General features: G+C 39.2%; 1 non-coding gene across 1 annotated transcript; it reads left to right on the top strand.

The window, feature by feature from the left end:
• Positions 1–13,675: 13,675 nt before the first annotated feature.
• On the top strand, positions 13,676–13,782 carry LOC141644564 (small nucleolar RNA R71). The gene has a single exon (XR_012544177.1). It is a non-coding gene; the product is annotated as a small nucleolar RNA R71 (small nucleolar RNA).
• Positions 13,783–18,520: the final 4,738 nt, after the last annotated feature.

Here is an 18,520-nt window from a genome sequence, read left to right as displayed (position 1 = left end):
TCCGCAATCGTCTCCTTGACTCCTGGTTCTTGGTGCTGGTAGAACGGCTGGTGGTCTGCACTATGTTGATCATCTTCTGTTGTAGAGTGCCGATCAAGAGTCTGGAGCATAAATAATCCGAAGTCTGCGCGGAGAGTTGAGAGGGCGGAATTTAGCCAAGAAGCAGATAGACAGACAGGTAGAAGGCGAAGAATATTTACCATGAAGGCGTTGTGCACGTCATTTTCGGCCATCTCCTCTGGGTGAACTCCGAAAACGTTTCCTCAACAGGAGGAAAGAGCAACTGATCAATCTCCGGCCAGTACGGCACCTTGTCCACATTCCCAAAGCCTTCTGGGAAATGAGCAATGATGCCCCCACTAGACGAAGCACAAGGACTGGCAGGAGGAGTAGGCGGATGGCGAGATAACGGATTAACCTCCAGGGGCACACGTGCAGAGAACTGGAAACTGTGGGAAGAGTCTGAAAAGAGGCAGCCGGAGCACTCCTCTTGGAGGCAGAGGCCACATCAGGGCTGGCAGAAGGTCTCTTTCTTTTAACACTTTGGAGGATGAGTTCCAATTGATCAACTTTTGAACCTGCAAGCACGCATAACCTCAGGCGACAGAATGCTTAAAGCGTCTGTAGAAACAGCATGCAAACAAAAGTGGTTACAGAAACCTTACCAGAAGACATACTATGGGCTGATTGAGGAGGATTGGAGGAAGAAGCAGGTGAGAAACCAGGAAGCAGGTCTGGGAACTTTCTCTCGATTCGAAATCTTTGAACGACTTGTTGCGAGCGGGGATCTTGGCGCCGATACGGGTGAGGTCACAGGGGCCTGCACGAAGGCGATGAAGTAAGCTAGTAAGCAGCGAGATAAAACAAATCAGGTGACAAGAAGGCTACTTACTCGAAGTCAGAACCCATTTCTCGAAAATATAATCGGCAGGAGGCTGGATGGAGTCCTTCCTCACGTAGAAGAAGTCCTCGAACCATTTCTCATCGCGAGATTTTGACACATGTCTGAAGGGAGCCTCTCCACGGTCCCGGGAGGAGAATTGACCCCTGCCCAGGGATCTGATGTTGTACATATGGGCCAGATCGCCCAGAGTGACAGATTTGCCAGTACTCTGACCAGCGGCCAGAGAATAGAGAAGAACTCTCCATATGGCAGCGAAAATTTGTGTCATGGCGAAATTGTTGGTGAAGATAAAATCTTGGACGAGTTTGGGGAAAGGAAAACGGAGGCCATATTTAAATGGGTACAGATAGAAACAAACCCACCCCAAACGGAGGGCGTCAGCTTTCTGTCCCGGTTCATGGATGGCGATATCCATCCTGTCACCAAGACCAAGCAGATTCTTAATCATGGGGATGTCGGCCGGTGTTAAAGTAGAGTCACAGTCGTGGGGGTGCTTGAAAAGCCCCCGAGAAGGGAAAATGGGGTCAAGGTTACGATCAGAGGGTGTGGAGGATTGACGAGTTTTGCCCATGGTGGAGAGAGAAAATGAAGATTAAAAGAAGAAGAGAGGATGGATTACCTGGAGGTGGAGACGGAGAAGGGAAACAGTGAAGCCGGCGAGGAATAAAGGAGAAGGAAGATTGAGGGTTTAAGAGAGAAGAGTTTTTGAAATGATTTGAAGTGATTAATGAGAGTGGAAGAGGCACGTTGGAGTTATAAAGGGGAGAGAGGGAGTTGGGTGCGGAGAAAGAGGAGTACGGCGGCTGGAAATGATGGATTGCATGGGAAGGAGTAAAAAGACGGGTAGGGTTTAGTATTTGGTTACGTAAAATTCCTTGCTCGATACTTGAAAGCGTACTTCACAAGAAATTTGGGGCAAACTGTTTGGGCTAAAAATAGCATAATAAAGAAGACCCATTGGATAAGATAAAGATTACGAAAGAAGTGGTAAGGAGGAAGGGAGCCCGCGGGCTTGAGGAGGATCAAGAGCCCGTCATAGAAGGTGCCCGAGTTAAGGAAAGGAGTGCCAGGGAGAAGTTAGGGAGAAGTTAGGGAGATCGGGGAGAATCGGCAAGGGAGTCCCGGTTTGGAAAGAAGTCCTTATGGAAATAATATTCCCGTTCCATATTCGAGGTAGGATATATCTAGGGTTCTTACCCTATAAATAGCCAAGGAAGCAAATCAAGAAGGACATTCAACACATTCGTATTCATTCATACAACAACATTCAAGACCACATCTCTGAAAACAATATACGTTCATCTTGCAGGCTTGACGCCTAGAGCCAGCAGGATTAGCTTCGTGCCATAGTTGTAATCATCCTCCAATTCATATAGTGCAATACTTGGCAGGGTACCGTCCCTCCCGCGGTTGTTCCCACATTGGGTTTTCCGCGTCACCAAAATCTTACTTGTCAACTTACATTACGTACTTTATTTTTTCCGTTTACTTATTTACATACGAATCATCATACAATCGACCAACGAATATAGACTACATTGACCCTAATTAATCAATTTGGGTAAAAAGACCTAAACATATCACATATGTAAAATTGATACTATATCAATTACTACATAATCTATAATCCATACTTAATATTGTATACATCCATACATATCAACTCAATTGAAATGGCATGACTTATCATGCTAAGCCTATGAGAAGGCTTTGGTTAGTAAGTCTTAGCAACACATTGCACTTTCCCTAACCTTACTATGTACTTTTTCCCTTTGTTATGTATAATCTTTATTATAAAACTTTTGAGTACATGTCTAAATCCAATCTAGACATAGGCTTTCGAGCCTTGAATAGCTATCACTGATCTCACAGTGAGTAGGAATAGGACCTTCAGTTATTGGAACAAACTACCATAGTTCCTCCAATTCATAAAACCGATCCTTATATCATCCCTTCCTTCTTGCATATCTCATTACTGCAAGTGTACTTAATTTTCGTTGTGTATATCTCATTTTTTCAAATGCCTAGGATGTTTCTAGCTGATATCCTCCTTAAATAATATAGCCAAGACGGTTCTCTAACTAGCCTTATGTGTTTAGAATATGGTATTTGTGTAACTCCTTGCATACAAATCCATTAATTATTTCTACACACTTATCCTCTTTTATCTATCACTATAGATATGGATACTAAAGATGTCTTGCATCTCTTCCTAGTCTCCCAATCACTTCTTCACGGAAGAGAGTATTGGCCTGTCATTCTCAATGAATAATATGATATCTACATATGAGACATAGAAGACATATCATTAGTGCTTCTTGAGTACTAATGGATATACTATATGGCTATATAATGACTTTCACTTAAATTCGATTTATAACCTTTCGTCATACTCTAAGTATACGAATTATAAGAATGGCGATACATCTTAGCTTAATGAATTAATCCCGCAGCGGAAGCAAGTGGATTCAATTTCTACATGTTCAATACCTTTGAACTTGTCTAGACTCTTATCAATATAAGAATATTCATTTAACGCCAATATCCTCTTAGAACTATCTTTATAGGTCTGGATACCTTAGAGATGTATTATTCCTCTCCTAAGTCTTTAATCATTCACAATGATCAATATGTCCCTTACATATAAGACTATTAACACCACATTACTTCCACTAAACTCCATGTATAAACATAACTACTCGACAATTCGAGACATGTTTATCACATGATCAAAACATACAATTCAACTCCTTAACTTTTAATTAATATTTCTTCTTAAGTTTGTATTCTACCTTAGGATAGTCGCGATTTACAAAACTCATGCAAGATGATTTTAAAATCCAACTATATCAAATCACATCCAAATACAATGAAGCGTTGTTGTTGCGTGCAAAACCCTTTGCCACCAACCAACCAAGCTAAATAAACATTTTCATGTTTATGCTTGCTTCAGACTTTTGCGGAGTTGAAACTAGATAAACCATTTTAATAAGTTACAAGTTTGTTATTTTCAAAAATAACATGATTCCTGTCTACTTAGATTTTGAAGAAATATTTACTGATTTTGACCAAGAAGGAACATCTTCCCACGTCTTATTCTCAGTTCGTCTTATTCTTAGTTTGTGGCTCTTGAACATTTTGTCCTACTCTGTCTATAAGAAATGATCCTCTTTTCTCTAATAGATAGCATCACGAGCCACAAACCCTTTGTTCTCGTGATCATGTAGGAGGAGAGACCACATGTTCACTATCGAAACAAGCTACAATTTAGGTACCATGCCTAACCATATCACATATGAAATGTAGATGATTGTTTTAATTATGTTTTGTTTTAGTGGAATAAATAAATACAAGACAAATTGTGATAGAAACTACTTCTAACTTTATAGTAAAGATTCAATCATATCGTATAGGATTCTTTGTCACTTTCTAATATTATGAAGGTGAACATGTGATACCATATCACACTCTTTTTGGTGTATATAAAAGTGTTCACTTTATTGTTCCCTATTTTAACAAAGTACTAATACTTTGGTTTTATAATCTCTAGGTTTTGATACTTTTAAACATTCATTGAACTTGTTCAAAGAATCTCTCTTCTTACCTCATTAAGTGGATACCAATTATCTACCTAGTTCATTGGTAGAAGAGATGAAGAAGTAATAATCTTTTCTGATTGAAATTGTATTCGACCATACACTTCAAAGTGTAAATAGGGTGAATATCTTGCTCTATTCATAATCCTTCTCTAGAAAGAAGTCATGAATTAATCTTGCTTTAAATACAAGATTCGTACACACCAAGAGATTCCCAATCAAATGGTTTGGGACACTAGTCAAAACTAGTTTCTAAATGCAATTTTCAATCAAGAATTGAGAAACGATTGGGGTCACCAACTTGAGTCTTATAAAAATATAAATGACATTTAATTTTTAGTTTGAATATAATTACCTTGATTTGTATGGTCTCACCATAAACTTAATTGTGGTGTATAAGGGCACAACACTTGTTTTAATTGTACAATAGTGAAACCTTTTGCGTTTTTCTACAAAAACTTGAATTATATTCTTATTTGGACTTAGTGGACATCATATAACAATTATTGAGGTACAATTCTAAATACAAAACTAAAATGAATACACTATAACACTTATATGGATGAAATGGCAACTACCCTAGTTCCATTCATGTAAATTTCTGAATTTATTCTTGCTAGTTGTCGTACAATTATTCAACGTTAGGATTCTAAGGATTTACAAAACCCTCGGATTGTGTTATGAACACATCCTCCTTTAAATATGATCGGGGCCATTTCGTGTTCACAATTAAGTATATGTGGTCGTTGGTCAATGGTCGATACAAAACACAATTTATACTTCACAAACAACTCTACAATTAGTAAAGAGGCAAGTAAAGGTCGGATCCCAAGGGACGGGTATTGAAATGAGAATTCTATTGTAACTAGTAGTGTCTAGGGGTGTCACAAATTGGGTTGGTGTAGAAGGTCACTAAACTAAAATAACAATGAAAATAAACTAGCAAGATGAATAAAATAAGGGGTGTAAACAATTGATTAAAAGCACTACGGTGTCATGGGATCATAGGGGAATCATGGGATATGATCATACAAACATGTTCTCAAATTATAAGCAAGCAATTATTGTTGTGATGGATTGAGTTGGGTTATATTTTACAATCCTAGGAAAGTTTGGGTCCCAGAGCCGAATCGATTAGATTATACAACACCTACAAGTCGACTTAATCTTTCCTACTCAACACATGCATGGTCTAATGAGACTCGAGTTGGGTTATGTCTTACAAGTCTCATTGAAAAGATAGAAGATGATAGTAAATGCAAGGATTCATAGGCTTAGCATTTCATCAAATATAACATGTGCATGTATTAAGATCAAAACAAGCAAGCAAATAAGATATGAAAGCATATTGATTTAAGCATGAATCATTCCCCATGATGGTTTCCCCTAATCACCCATTAAACCCTAGCTAAGAGACTACTCACTCATTATCATGTTGATCATGCTAGCAAGGTTGTCAATCATACCAACAATATGAAACATGATGAATAAATGAAATTAATTAACAATAATTAAAAAGGGATTAAGAGATTATACCTACTAATGATTCCAATAATAAAGCAAGAATAATAGAAGTACTTGAATGATAGATTGAGAGGTTGTCAATCTCCCAATAATAACCCAAATAATCTTCAATTACCCAAAATAAAGGAAGAACAAGAGAGAGATTAAAGAACTAAAACTTGGATTAAAACTTGATTAATACTTGATTACAATATTGAAAAGAGATTTGATTGATATTAACTACACTAATTATTGATGAGAAGAACATGCTCCTCTAATTAGCCTAATGGGGTATTTATTGTAAAAATAAGGGAGGATGCATTAGGGTTAACTAAGGGCTAAACTAGTAATTACACTTTTTAAGTTGAGCAAGGAGGACCCGGTATTTTCTGAGAGAAGGGCTTCTCTTTTCGTAGCTTGAAGAATGAAATCCGTGCTGTGCAGGAATCCGTGCGGATTAGGGTCGGGACGGACGGATTTGGGCGGTGCAATCCGAGCGGATTCGGGAGAGGGACGCTCGGATTGTTGAGGGGGAATCCAAGCGGATTCCAAGGAGGGACGCTCGGATTGTGCTGGCTGGACGGGCGGATTGTCTGCAATCCGTTCGGATTGTTGGTCAGCGTCAATTCTTCTACTTTTCTTCCCTTTTCTTCATAAATTCCTTGGGGATTTCCTTGGGGACGCAAGGATCCTTTCTCAACATTGTTCTTCTACTATGATATGTACAAAGGCCTTCTAGTCTTGTCTCTTCTTGATGCTTGGTCATTGAATACAATCAATTTAGCCTCGTTTTGCCATGAAAATGCAAGATTCTTACTCCTTTCCTACCAAGGGATCAAAATCTCAAAGAATATGCAAAACAAAGAACTAAAGATAAGAAATGACCCAAATAGGCACTAAAAAGCATGGAAACAATGGTAATTCGGGGGCTAAATATGCGCGAAGTATGGTCACATCAAATATCCCCAAACCGAACCTTTGCTCGTCCCGAGTAAAGAGGTGACAAAGACTAGGACCAAAACTAACCTATCCTAATAATAATAGCCGATATAAGACAATTAGCGGGTCTCACTCCGCCCCTTCAACTCACAACAAGACAACCATGAGGTAGGATGCCTTCTTGCAAGGCAAGGTGGGTCTTGCCAAAATGGCGACACATCCAAACATTAAGCACACAAAATCACATAATGGATGCATCTACAAAAAGAATAGCCACTTTCCTCATCTAAGTGGCGGAAATTATCTACAAGGGAAGCAATTCAAGGGTACACAATCCTTCATAGATGCAATTTGTTCAAACTACTAAGCCTAGAAGGATACCAATAAATCACCTCCAAAATGTGTCAAGCTAGGGTACCTTTGTCCTCAATCGTTAAATGCTTTTGTCAAGAGTAGACTCCCTATGGTGTTAGAAACACTGGAGGATCGCGGAATTCCCCCTCTTGCCTAGACAAGAAGAAGGGTTGTCCCCTCTCTACCATGCACAAAAATGGATATGATGGATAAAGGGATCGATAGATATTTGAGTTTCACTTTTGGGAGTTTGCTTTTGTTTTTGTTTTCCCCCCAATTTTATGTGGCATTTGACATTTGAGAACACTTTCTTGCCATTTCTTTTTGATTTTTGGCATTTCAATACTTGACAACTTTTTTTGCATTTCTTTTGAACATTTTCAAAGTCACCCCAATTAGTAACGAGGGTGTCTTGTTTTTGAAGCTTTTGGAGTCTATTTTTGCTCCTCTTTTCATTTGATGCATTTTTGCAAACTTTCTTTCACTTTTCATTTCATTGAACTCAAATTGATTTCTTTTTTTTTTGTGCCCATTCCCTTTTGTTGACAAAAATATGGTAGAACATGGATGATGGATGTATGGGTGCATGGTTTCAAGGGTCACCTTGGAATAAACGGTAGCCAAGGAGTTATCACACCACAAGGTACTCTTGACTAGGCCTTAATCCATGGGTCAAAGGATACTAGCATGACACATCCTAGGGTGTTTTACAAGTATTCTAACAAGCAAAGTCTTAAGAATAAAAAGCATCTACTAGGGCCTATATACACTTGTCAAGCTTCCCAAGTAGATTTGTTTCGCAAAATTTTTCTAACATGCAAACTACATGCCATGATGCAACTAGCATATACACATCCTAATGCAAATGATTCTACCAACTAATATGTCATATAAACTAAATGCAATCCTAAATTCACATTGTTTTTACCGCATCAATCAAAATAAGGCCACATAGTCATTAACATAAAGAGGAAAAAGGAGATTGGAAAGATCATACCATGCGGTCTTCAATATCCTCATGTCTCGGATGTGGCGTAGTCAATCAAAGTGAACAAGGATAAAACAAACACAATATATACAAGACAATATATACAAAGGAAATGAACTTGTTTTTGGATTTTTCAATTTTTCAATTTTTTATGGTTTTTGAAAATTTTCAATTTTTATGGGTTTTTGAATAAAAGTTAAGTGTTAGAATTCCCATCCCCACACTAATATGGGCATTGTCCTCAATGGCCAAAATGATGGAAATTATGCAAAGATGATGCATGATTTCTATACTAAATGCAATTCTATACTAAGCTACACTACATGATGCATGGTTTTTGTTATGACGGAGAGGATAATTTAGATTACCTCCCGTTGCGTATGCATCAACTTCCCCAAACCGAGTGAGACACTATTGCTAATGTTCAAGGATGGGTATAGTTCATGCACACACTATGCTATGCATGAAACTAGATTGTCATTTTGGATTTTACAAATGGGAACAAAAAGAAGAACACCTCAATGGAACCGAGGTGTGAGTCCTTTGATGTTGCTAGGACTAAACCAACAATGATCAAAATGAAATAAAATACAAAGAGATATAGACAAACCGTGGGAGAGTAGGAATCTCCAAGGCTTGCTAGTCCTCCATCATGCTATCATCATCACCACTTCCCTCATGAGAAGTGGTCACATTGCCACTTTCCTTGTCACTTTCTTCATCATCTTGTTCATCATCATCTTCACCATCTCTTTCTCCATCTCCTTCTCCATCTCCACTTGCTTCTTCCTCAATATTATCATCAATTTCTTCACCATTTCCAACAACCTCATTGTCTTCCACCACGTCCCTAGATGCACCCGGAAACAAGGCTTCTTTATCCGCCCAACTAGGCAAAGGACAAGATGGATCAAGGAGTCCTTGCCTAGCTAAATGTAGGAGGGGAGGATATTGAGCCAAATATGCATTCTTCCGATCTTCATAAGCTTGCTTGTGCATGGCTTGCATAAGAAGAGTGACATAGTCTTTCCCAATTTCAACTCCTTCCGGTTTGAACTCTTCATACACAAAGGGGTAAGGCGGTATAACAATGGAAGAGGAGGGGTTTCATGATCACCCTTTTGTTGTTGAATGATGTACTCGGCTTCTTCGGATAGGGGAAGTAGATAGTTGGTCCGGTGGACACTTAGGCGACAAATCTTCGAGGGTAAGGTGAACGATCTAGCTTCACTAGTTAGCCATCCATATTTAGTGTCAAGGGGGTTATGGGCAACCCACTTGAACTTGTTAATCATAATGTGCATATTAATAAGATGGCCACCTTCCTTTGCTTTGTACTTCTTATCCTTATTGAAATTAGGATCAAAGTGCTTAGCTAGGACCGTGACTAGGCCGCCATTTACAATAACGGTCGTACCATTCTTCCCATTATCAACATTAAGCCATCTATCAACCAATAGCCTCAAAGAATTGAAAGGCTTGGTGTGAATTCTTCCGACATTCAAAGCCGATTCAAGGAGAATAAAATCAAGTCTTGTGAAATGATTGGTGTCTTTCCTAGTAATTATGGTATTTCCCACAACTTTGTGCCATACTCTTATGCCCGGATGATGGACCAAAAGAGCACGACAAGCATGAAAATCATCAAATTTCTTCCTGGAGATTGCCTCCCAAAGAGGCTCGGGGTCATACTTTCCATAATGCTTAAGATATCTCGATTCATCGCTAAGACCCAAAATTTCACCCAATTCCTTAAAGGTAATGCGGCTACTAATGTTAGCTAGACGAAACTCAAGATTTTCCCTATCCTCAACTTTGGTAACTTTTAAAGAACTTAAGAATTCCAAGACAAGGGAAGGGTATGTCGATTCCTTTGTTTCAAACAATTTCTTCAAACCCATGGCATTGAAAAAGGCTTTTGTTTGTTCAAGAACACCAAATTTCTCCAAGGCATCTTCACATATGAATTTGGTGGATTGAATTGATTTCATAGCAAACTTGACAAATGTATTTCTATGGGTATCGGAAATTAAAGTTCCCTCCGGATAATGCAAGAGTTGATCGATTACCGGAGTAGAAGGTGATGCTCCCATAGAAGTTTGTTGTTGTTGTTGCACTTCCAAGTTTGGTGTTGATACCACCATTGCCAAAGCTTTCTTTGTTTGGAGAGCTTTTTGCCTTTGAGAGAGAGCCTTTGCCTTTGGTGCCTTTGTTGCTCCCTTTGTCCTTGCCATTTGATGAACTAACCAAGAAAAGAATCAAAAATCTTCAATTTGTAGAATGCCCAAATCGATTTGAAGGTGAAAGGCTTTGCCTTTATGAAATCAAAAATCGACTCAAAGGTTGAAGATTTTGTTCTTGGTTTTGATTTTTATTGAAGATGGAGTGATTGATTTGTTGTTTGAAGGATGGTTTGATTTGATTTTGGTGGATTTTGTTGAGGGTTTTTGTTTTTGTGATGGAGAGGATGAGGGTTTTGATGTTGTGGGTAGTGTTTATGAATGGATGAATGAAGGAATGAAGGTGGGAGGGTATTTAAAGAAGTCGAAATTTTCGAAAATGCAGGGGGCAACGTGCGGATTACGCCCAATCCGTGCGGATTCTGCGAGCCTTCAAAATTTTCGAAGCTCGCCTAAAGACGGACGGATTCGGGGAATCCGCTCGGATTCTTCGTGATGGGACGGGCGGATTTGCTTCGGGACGGACGGATTTCAGTCCGAGAGAAATTTCTTTGTTTTCCTCAGTTGTAAAGACGGGCGTCTTTTTCACAAGACAGACGGATTCTATGAGACGGGCGTCTTTCCAGAAATCCGCTCGGATTCTTCAACAGTCAAGAAATTTTCAATTTCAGCTCAGCTCAGGACGGGCGTCTTTTGGTCAGGACGCTAGGATTGCACAAGACGGGCGGATTTTTGGGAATCCGCTCGGATTCTAGTCCTTTGCACCCGGATTCATTCCATTCGTGCACAATGCATTTCCCTTTACCATTCTTCTTCATTTCTTGTGTTCTTCATTGTGGGGGCATTACTAAGGCATGGATAACCTAGGCAATTCCCATCCCCACACTAAGGTAAAGCACTACACATCAATTGAAGTCGTTAGTCCCTCCCTCACTTCTCTCTTACATGATAATTATTTTGATCAAAGTAAATAAAAATCCAAAAATGACAAAAAATGCAATACAAGAATTGAAATGTAAGTTAGGGGGTTAGAAATATTTACAAGTGGTGGTTTAGGGAGGACTCCACCAAACTCTCATTCTTGATGAGATGTCAAGGGGGCATGTTCAAGGTGTTGTTGATGTTGCTCAACACCTTGAAGAAGTAATCAAAAGCTTGTTCATTATTGTGGTAGAGGTCCTCAATAGACCGTGGCCCTTGTTGTTGATCATGATCGATGGCATGCCCAATGTAGGGATTAAAAATCCCTTCAAACTCGTCGTCCCAAAGACCACAAACTTCATTGAGTTGATCATTGAAAATCTCTTGCTTAGATGGAGACAACTCTCCCCATTTCTTCTCTTGGCCAATGAGGCCATCCTCTTCTTCCTTGGTTAATTTTGATGAGCTTTGCAAGCTCTCCTTCTCACAATTCACTTGCTCTTTGAATGGAGCATCTTCAATTTTCTTCCTCCATTGGAGTTCCGATCTCTTCCTTTCATCTTTTCGGCTATAATGATCAATCATGAAACATGGCTCATGCAAACGAGGAGCTCTCATGGTTTTGTCAAGATTAAAAGTTATGCTTTCATCTCCCACTTCTAGAGTGAGCTCTCCATGTTTCACATCAATCACCGCACCCACGGTGTGTAGGAAAGGTCTTCCTAAGATGATTGGAATGTTGGAATCTTCCTCCATATCAACAATGACAAAGTCCACCAGGATGAAAAACTTCCCAATTCGCACGGGGACATCTTCCCATAACCCTAATGGTGTCTTCGTCGATCTATCGGCCATTTGGAGCGTGATATTGGTGCATTTAAGCTCTCCCATCCCCAACCTTTTACTTACCGAGTACGGCATGACACTCACACTAGCCCCTAGATCACATAAGGCTTTGTTGATCGTCGTGTCGCCAATGGTACACGGTATTGAGAAGCTTCCGGGATCCTTTAACTTTGGAGGTGAACTCCCTTGAAGTATTGCACTACTCACCTTAGTGAAGGCGATAGTCTCAAGTTTCTGGATCGACTTCTTCTTTGTGAGGATATCTTTCATGTATTTTGCATAGGCCGGTACGTGATTGATTAATTCCGTGAAAGGAATTGAGACTTCTAAATTCTTCACAATCTCCATGAACTTTCCAAGTTGATCATCAAATTTGGGCTTGGCTTGACGACTTGGAAAAGGAAGTCTAATCACAATGGGCTCCTTCTCTTTGGCCTTGTCTTCATTTTTCTTTGAACTTTCTTCTTTTGATGATTCCCCTTCTTTGGGGCTTTGCACAATTTCTTCCTTTTCACTAGCTTGCACAACTTCATTCTCAACTTGCTTCTTTGGTGCCTCATACCTTGTACCACTTCTCAAGTGAATGGCACTAACCGTTTCATGTCTAGGGGGATTACTTTGAGGTGGTAATTGCCCCTTTTGTCTTTGTGAGCTTGAAGATGCTAGTTGAGTCAATTGTGTTTCCAACATCTTGGTGTGAGCTAGAATGTTGTTGATGGTGGTGTCCTTTGCTTGGCTATCTTTTTGCATTTGAGTGAAAAATTCTTGTTGATTTTTTTGCATTTGGAGGACCGCTTTTTGGACATCAAAACCTTGGTCATTTTGGTGATTGTATGGATTTTGATTTTGGTAACCTTGGTTTTGATTGTAAAAGGGTCTTTGATTTTGATTCCTCATGGGTGGTGGAGTGTATGTTGTTTGAGGGTTTTGAACATTTTGGCTTTTGTATGAGAGATTTGGATGGAACTTTGTGTTTTCATTGTAAAAATTTGAATAAGGGGTACCACTTTTGTAAGCTTGGAAAGCATTAACTTGTTCGGTTGTTCCCCTACACTCACTTGGGTCATGACCCAAAGTTCCACAATTCTCACATATCCCACTTGGGATTGATGAGGATGCCGTCATGGCATTGACATGATGCTTTGATGATTTTGAGTTTTCCTCAAGTCTAGCCATAGCTTGTTCAAACTTCAAGTTGATTGTGTCAATGTGAGCACTAAGTTGAGCACCCAATTGAGTAACGGAGTCCACTTCATGCTTTCCTCCTCTAGTAGCCTTGCGAGGTCTACTATATTGTGAATTATGGACCGCCATTTCCTCAATCTTGTTCCATGTTTGATTGTCATCAACCTCGGTGAACATTCCATTTGATCCCATATTGAGAATGTTCCTTGAATCTTCATATAAACAATTCCAAAATTGTTGCACTAAAAACCATTCGCTAAGTCCATGGTGAGGACATGAGCGACAAATACCTTTGAACCGCTCCCAAGCCTCATACAAAGATTCTTCATCCCTTTGCTTGAAACCCGTAATTTGAGCTCTTAGCATGTTAGTCTTTTCCGGTGGGTAGAAATTTTTGTAGAAAGCTAGAGCTAACTTCTTCCAAGAATCTATTCCAAGGGTGGCCTTATCAAGGCCCTTCAACCATTGCTTTGCGGTGCCGATTAACGAAAAAGGAAATAAGACCCATCTAATTTGGTCTTGAGTCACGCCCGTTTGAGAGATAGCATCACAATAATCGCAAAAGGTTTCCATATGAGAATGAGGGTCCTCACTAGGCATTCCCCTGAATTGGCTCCTCTCAACTAGTTGGATGAAGGCGGACTTGGCAATAAAATTACCGGTGAGATGTTGCGGTGTAGGAGTACCGTTTGGTAGATTCTCCTCGGTGGGTATAGATTGTGACGAGAATTTAGGCATTGTAGGTGGATTTTGTGGGATATTGTGTAATGGGTTTTCTTCCCCTTCTATTGCGAAAGGATTGACAAACTCACTAGTGGGTTGAACAACTTCACCAACACCTCTCAAATTCCTCCTAACAAGTCTCCTATTATTCGTCAAGGTTCTTTCGATTTCACGGTCAAAAGGTAACAAATCACTTTGTAACCTTCTAGACATGCAAAATATCAAACAACTCAAAAACAATTAGAACAAACCTTGAGGAGTTTTACTTCCCAAGGTGAAAAAGACACAACTAATAACAATAAAAAGAAATCTTAAATCAATTAAACACCGTCCCCGGCAACGGCGCCATTTTTGATCGGGGCCATTTCGTGTTCACAATTAAGTATATGTGGTCGTTGGTCAATGGTCGATACAAAACACAATTTATACTTCACAAACAACTCTACAATTAGTCAAGAGGCAAGTAAAGGTCGGATCCCAAGGGACGGGTATTGAAATGAGAATTCTATTGTAACTAGTAGTGTCTAGGGGTGTCACAAATTGGGTTGGTGTAGAAGGTCACTAAACTAAAATAACAATGAAAATAAACTAGCAAGATGAATAAAATAAGGGGTGTAAACAATTGATTAAAAGCACTAGGGTGTCATGGGATCATAGGGGAATCATGGGATATGATCATACAAACATGTTCTCAAATTATAAGCAAGCAATTATTGTTGTGATGGATTGAGTTGGGTTATATCTTACAATCCTAGGAAAGTTTGGGTCCCGAGCCGAATCGATCAGATTGTACAACACCTACAAGTCGACTTAATCTTTCCTACTCAACACATGCATGGTCTAATGAGACTCGAGTTGGGTTATGTCTTACAAGTCTCATTGAGAACATAGAAGATGATAGTAAATGCAAGGATTCATAGGCTTAGCATTTCATCATATATAACATGTGCATGTATTAAGATCAAAACAAGCAAGCAAATAAGATATGAAAGCATATTGATTTAAGCATGAATCATTCCCCATGATGGTTTCCCCTAATCACCCATTAAACCCTAGCTAAGAGACTACTCACTCATTATCATGTTGATCATGCTAGCAAGGTTTTCAATCATACCAACAATATGAAACATGATGAATAAATGAAAGTAATTAACAATAATTAAAAAGGGATTAAGAGATTATACCTACTAATGATTCCAATAATAAAGCAAGAATAATAGAAGTACTTGAATGATAGATTGAGAGGTTGTCAATCTCCCAATAATAACCCAAATAATCTTCAATTACCCAAAATAAAGGAAGAACAAGAGAGAGATTAAAGAACAAAAACTTGGATTAAAACTTGATTAATACTTGATTACAATATTGAAAAGAGATTTGATTGATATTAACTACACTAATTATTGATAAGAAGAACATGCTCCTCTAATTAGCCTAATGGGGTATTTATAGTGAAAATTAGGGAGGATGCATTAGGGTTAACTAAGGGCTAAACTAGTAATTACACTTTTTAAGTTGAGCAAGGAGGACCCGGTATTTTCTGAGAGAAGGGCTTCTCTTTTCGTAGCTTGAAGAATGAAATCCGTGCTGTGCAGGAATCCGTGCGGATTAGGGTCGGGACGGCCGGATTTGGGCGGTGCAATCCGAGCGGATTCGGGAGAGGGACGCTCGGATTGTTGAGGGGGAATCCGAGCGGATTCCAAGGAGGGACGCTCGGATTGTGCTTGGGCCGGACGGGCGGATTGTCCGCAATCCGTTCGGATTGTTGGTCAGCGTCAATTCTTCTACTTTTCTTCCCTTTTCTTCATAAATTCCTTGGGGATTTCCTTGGGGACGCAAGGATCCTTTCTCAACATTGTTCTTCTACTATGATATGTACAAAGGCCTTCTAGTCTTGTCTCTTCTTGATGCTTGGTCATTGAATACAATCAATTTAGCCTCGTTTTGCCATGAAAATGCAAGATTCTTACTCCTTTCCTACCAAGGGATCAAAATCTCAAAGAATATGCAAAACAAAGAACTAAAGATAAGAAATGACCCAAATAGGCACTAAAAAGCATGGAAACAATGGTAATTCGGGGGCTAAATATGCGCGAAGTATGGTCACATCAAATATCCCCAAACCGAACCTTTGCTCGTCCCGAGTAAAGAGGTGACAAAGACTAGGACCAAAACTAACCTATCCTAATAATAATAGCCGATATAAGACAATTAGCGGGTCTCACTCCGCCCCTTCAACTCACAACAAGACAACCATGAGGTAGGATGCCTTCTTGCAAGGCAAGGTGGGTCTTGCCAAAATGGCGACACATCCAAACATTAAGCACACAAAATCACATAATGGATGCATCTACAAAAAGAATAGCCACTTTCCTCATCTAAGTGGCGGAAATTATCTACAAGGGAAGCAATTCAAGGGTACACAATCCTTCATAGATGCAATTTGTTCAAACTACTAAGCCTAGAAGGATACCAATAAATCACCTCCAAAATGTGTCAAGCTAGGGTACCTTTGTCCTCAATCGTTAAATGCTTTTGTCAAGAGTAGACTCCCTATGGTGTTAGAAACACTGGAGGATCGCGGAATTCCCCCTCTTGCCTAGACAAGAAGAAGGGTTGTCCCCTCTCTACCATGCACAAAAATGGATATGATGGATAAAGGGATCGATAGATATTTGAGTTTCACTTTTGGGAGTTTGCTTTTGTTTTTGTTTTCCCCCCAATTTTATGTGGCATTTGACATTTGAGAACACTTTCTTGCCATTTCTTTTTGATTTTTGGCATTTCAATACTTGACAACTTTTTTTGCATTTCTTTTGAACATTTTCAAAGTCACCCCAATTAGTAACGAGGGTGTCTTGTTTTTGAAGCTTTTGGAGTCTATTTTTGCTCCTCTTTTCATTTGATGCATTTTTGCAAACTTTCTTTCACTTTTCATTTCATTGAACTCAAATTGATTTCTTTTTTTTTTGTGCCCATTCCCTTTTGTTGACAAAAATATGGTAGAACATGGATGATGGATGTATGGGTGCATGGTTTCAAGGGTCACCTTGGAATAAACGGTAGCCAAGGAGTTATCACACCACAAGGTACTCTTGACTAGGCCTTAATCCATGGGTCAAAGGATACTAGCATGACACATCCTAGGGTGTTTTACAAGTATTCTAACAAGCAAAGTCTTAAGAATAAAAAGCATCTACTAGGGCCTATATACACTTGTCAAGCTTCCCAAGTAGACTGTTTCGCAAAATTTTTCTAACATGCAAACTACATGCCATGATGCAACTAGCATATACACATCCTAATGCAAATGATTCTACCAACTAATATGTCATATAAACTAAATGCAATCCTAAATTCACATTGTTTTTACCGCATCAATCAAAATAAGGCCACATAGTCATTAACATAAAGAGGAAAAAGGAGATTGGAAAGATCATACCATGCGGTCTTCAATATCCTCATGTCTCGGATGTGGCGTAGTCAATCAAAGTGAACAAGGATAAAACAAACACAATATATACAAGACAATATATACAAAGGAAATGAACTTGTTTTTGGATTTTTCAATTTTTCAATTTTTTATGGTTTTTGAAAATTTTCAATTTTTATGGGTTTTTGAATAAAAGTTAAGTGTTAGAATTCCCATCCCCACACTAATATGGGCATTGTCCTCAATGGCCAAAATGATGGAAATTATGCAAAGATGATGCATGATTTCTATACTAAATGCAATTCTATACTAAGCTACACTACATGATGCATGGTTTTTGTTATGACGGAGAGGATAATTTAGATTACCTCCCGTTGCGTATGCATCAACTTCCCCAAACCGAGTGAGACACTATTGCTAATGTTCAAGGATGGGTATAGTTCATGCACACACTATGCTATGCATGAAACTAGATTGTCATTTTGGATTTTACAAATGGGAACAAAAAGAAGAACACCTCAATGGAACCGAGGTGTGAGTCCTTTGATGTTGCTAGGACTAAACCAACAATGATCAAAATGAAATAAAATACAAAGAGATATAGACAAACCGTGGGAGAGTAGGAATCTCCAAGGCTTGCTAGTCCTCCATCATGCTATCATCATCACCACTTCCCTCATGAGAAGTGGTCACATTGCCACTTTCCTTGTCACTTTCTTCATCATCTTGTTCATCATCATCTTCACCATCTCTTTCTCCATCTCCTTCTCCATCTCCACTTGCTTCTTCCTCAATATTATCATCAATTTCTTCACCATTTCCAACAACCTCATTGTCTTCCACCACGTCCCTAGATGCACCCGGAAACAAGGCTTCTTTATCCGCCCAACTAGGCAAAGGACAAGATGGATCAAGGAGTCCTTGCCTAGCTAAATGTAGGAGGGGAGG

Source organism: Silene latifolia, chromosome 2 (genome assembly GCF_048544455.1).
Source record: "Silene latifolia isolate original U9 population chromosome 2, ASM4854445v1, whole genome shotgun sequence".
NCBI lineage: Eukaryota > Viridiplantae > Streptophyta > Magnoliopsida > Caryophyllales > Caryophyllaceae > Silene > Silene latifolia.
The sequence above is the reverse complement of the archived record's forward strand: the minus strand, read 5'-3'. Positions and strand labels throughout refer to the sequence as shown.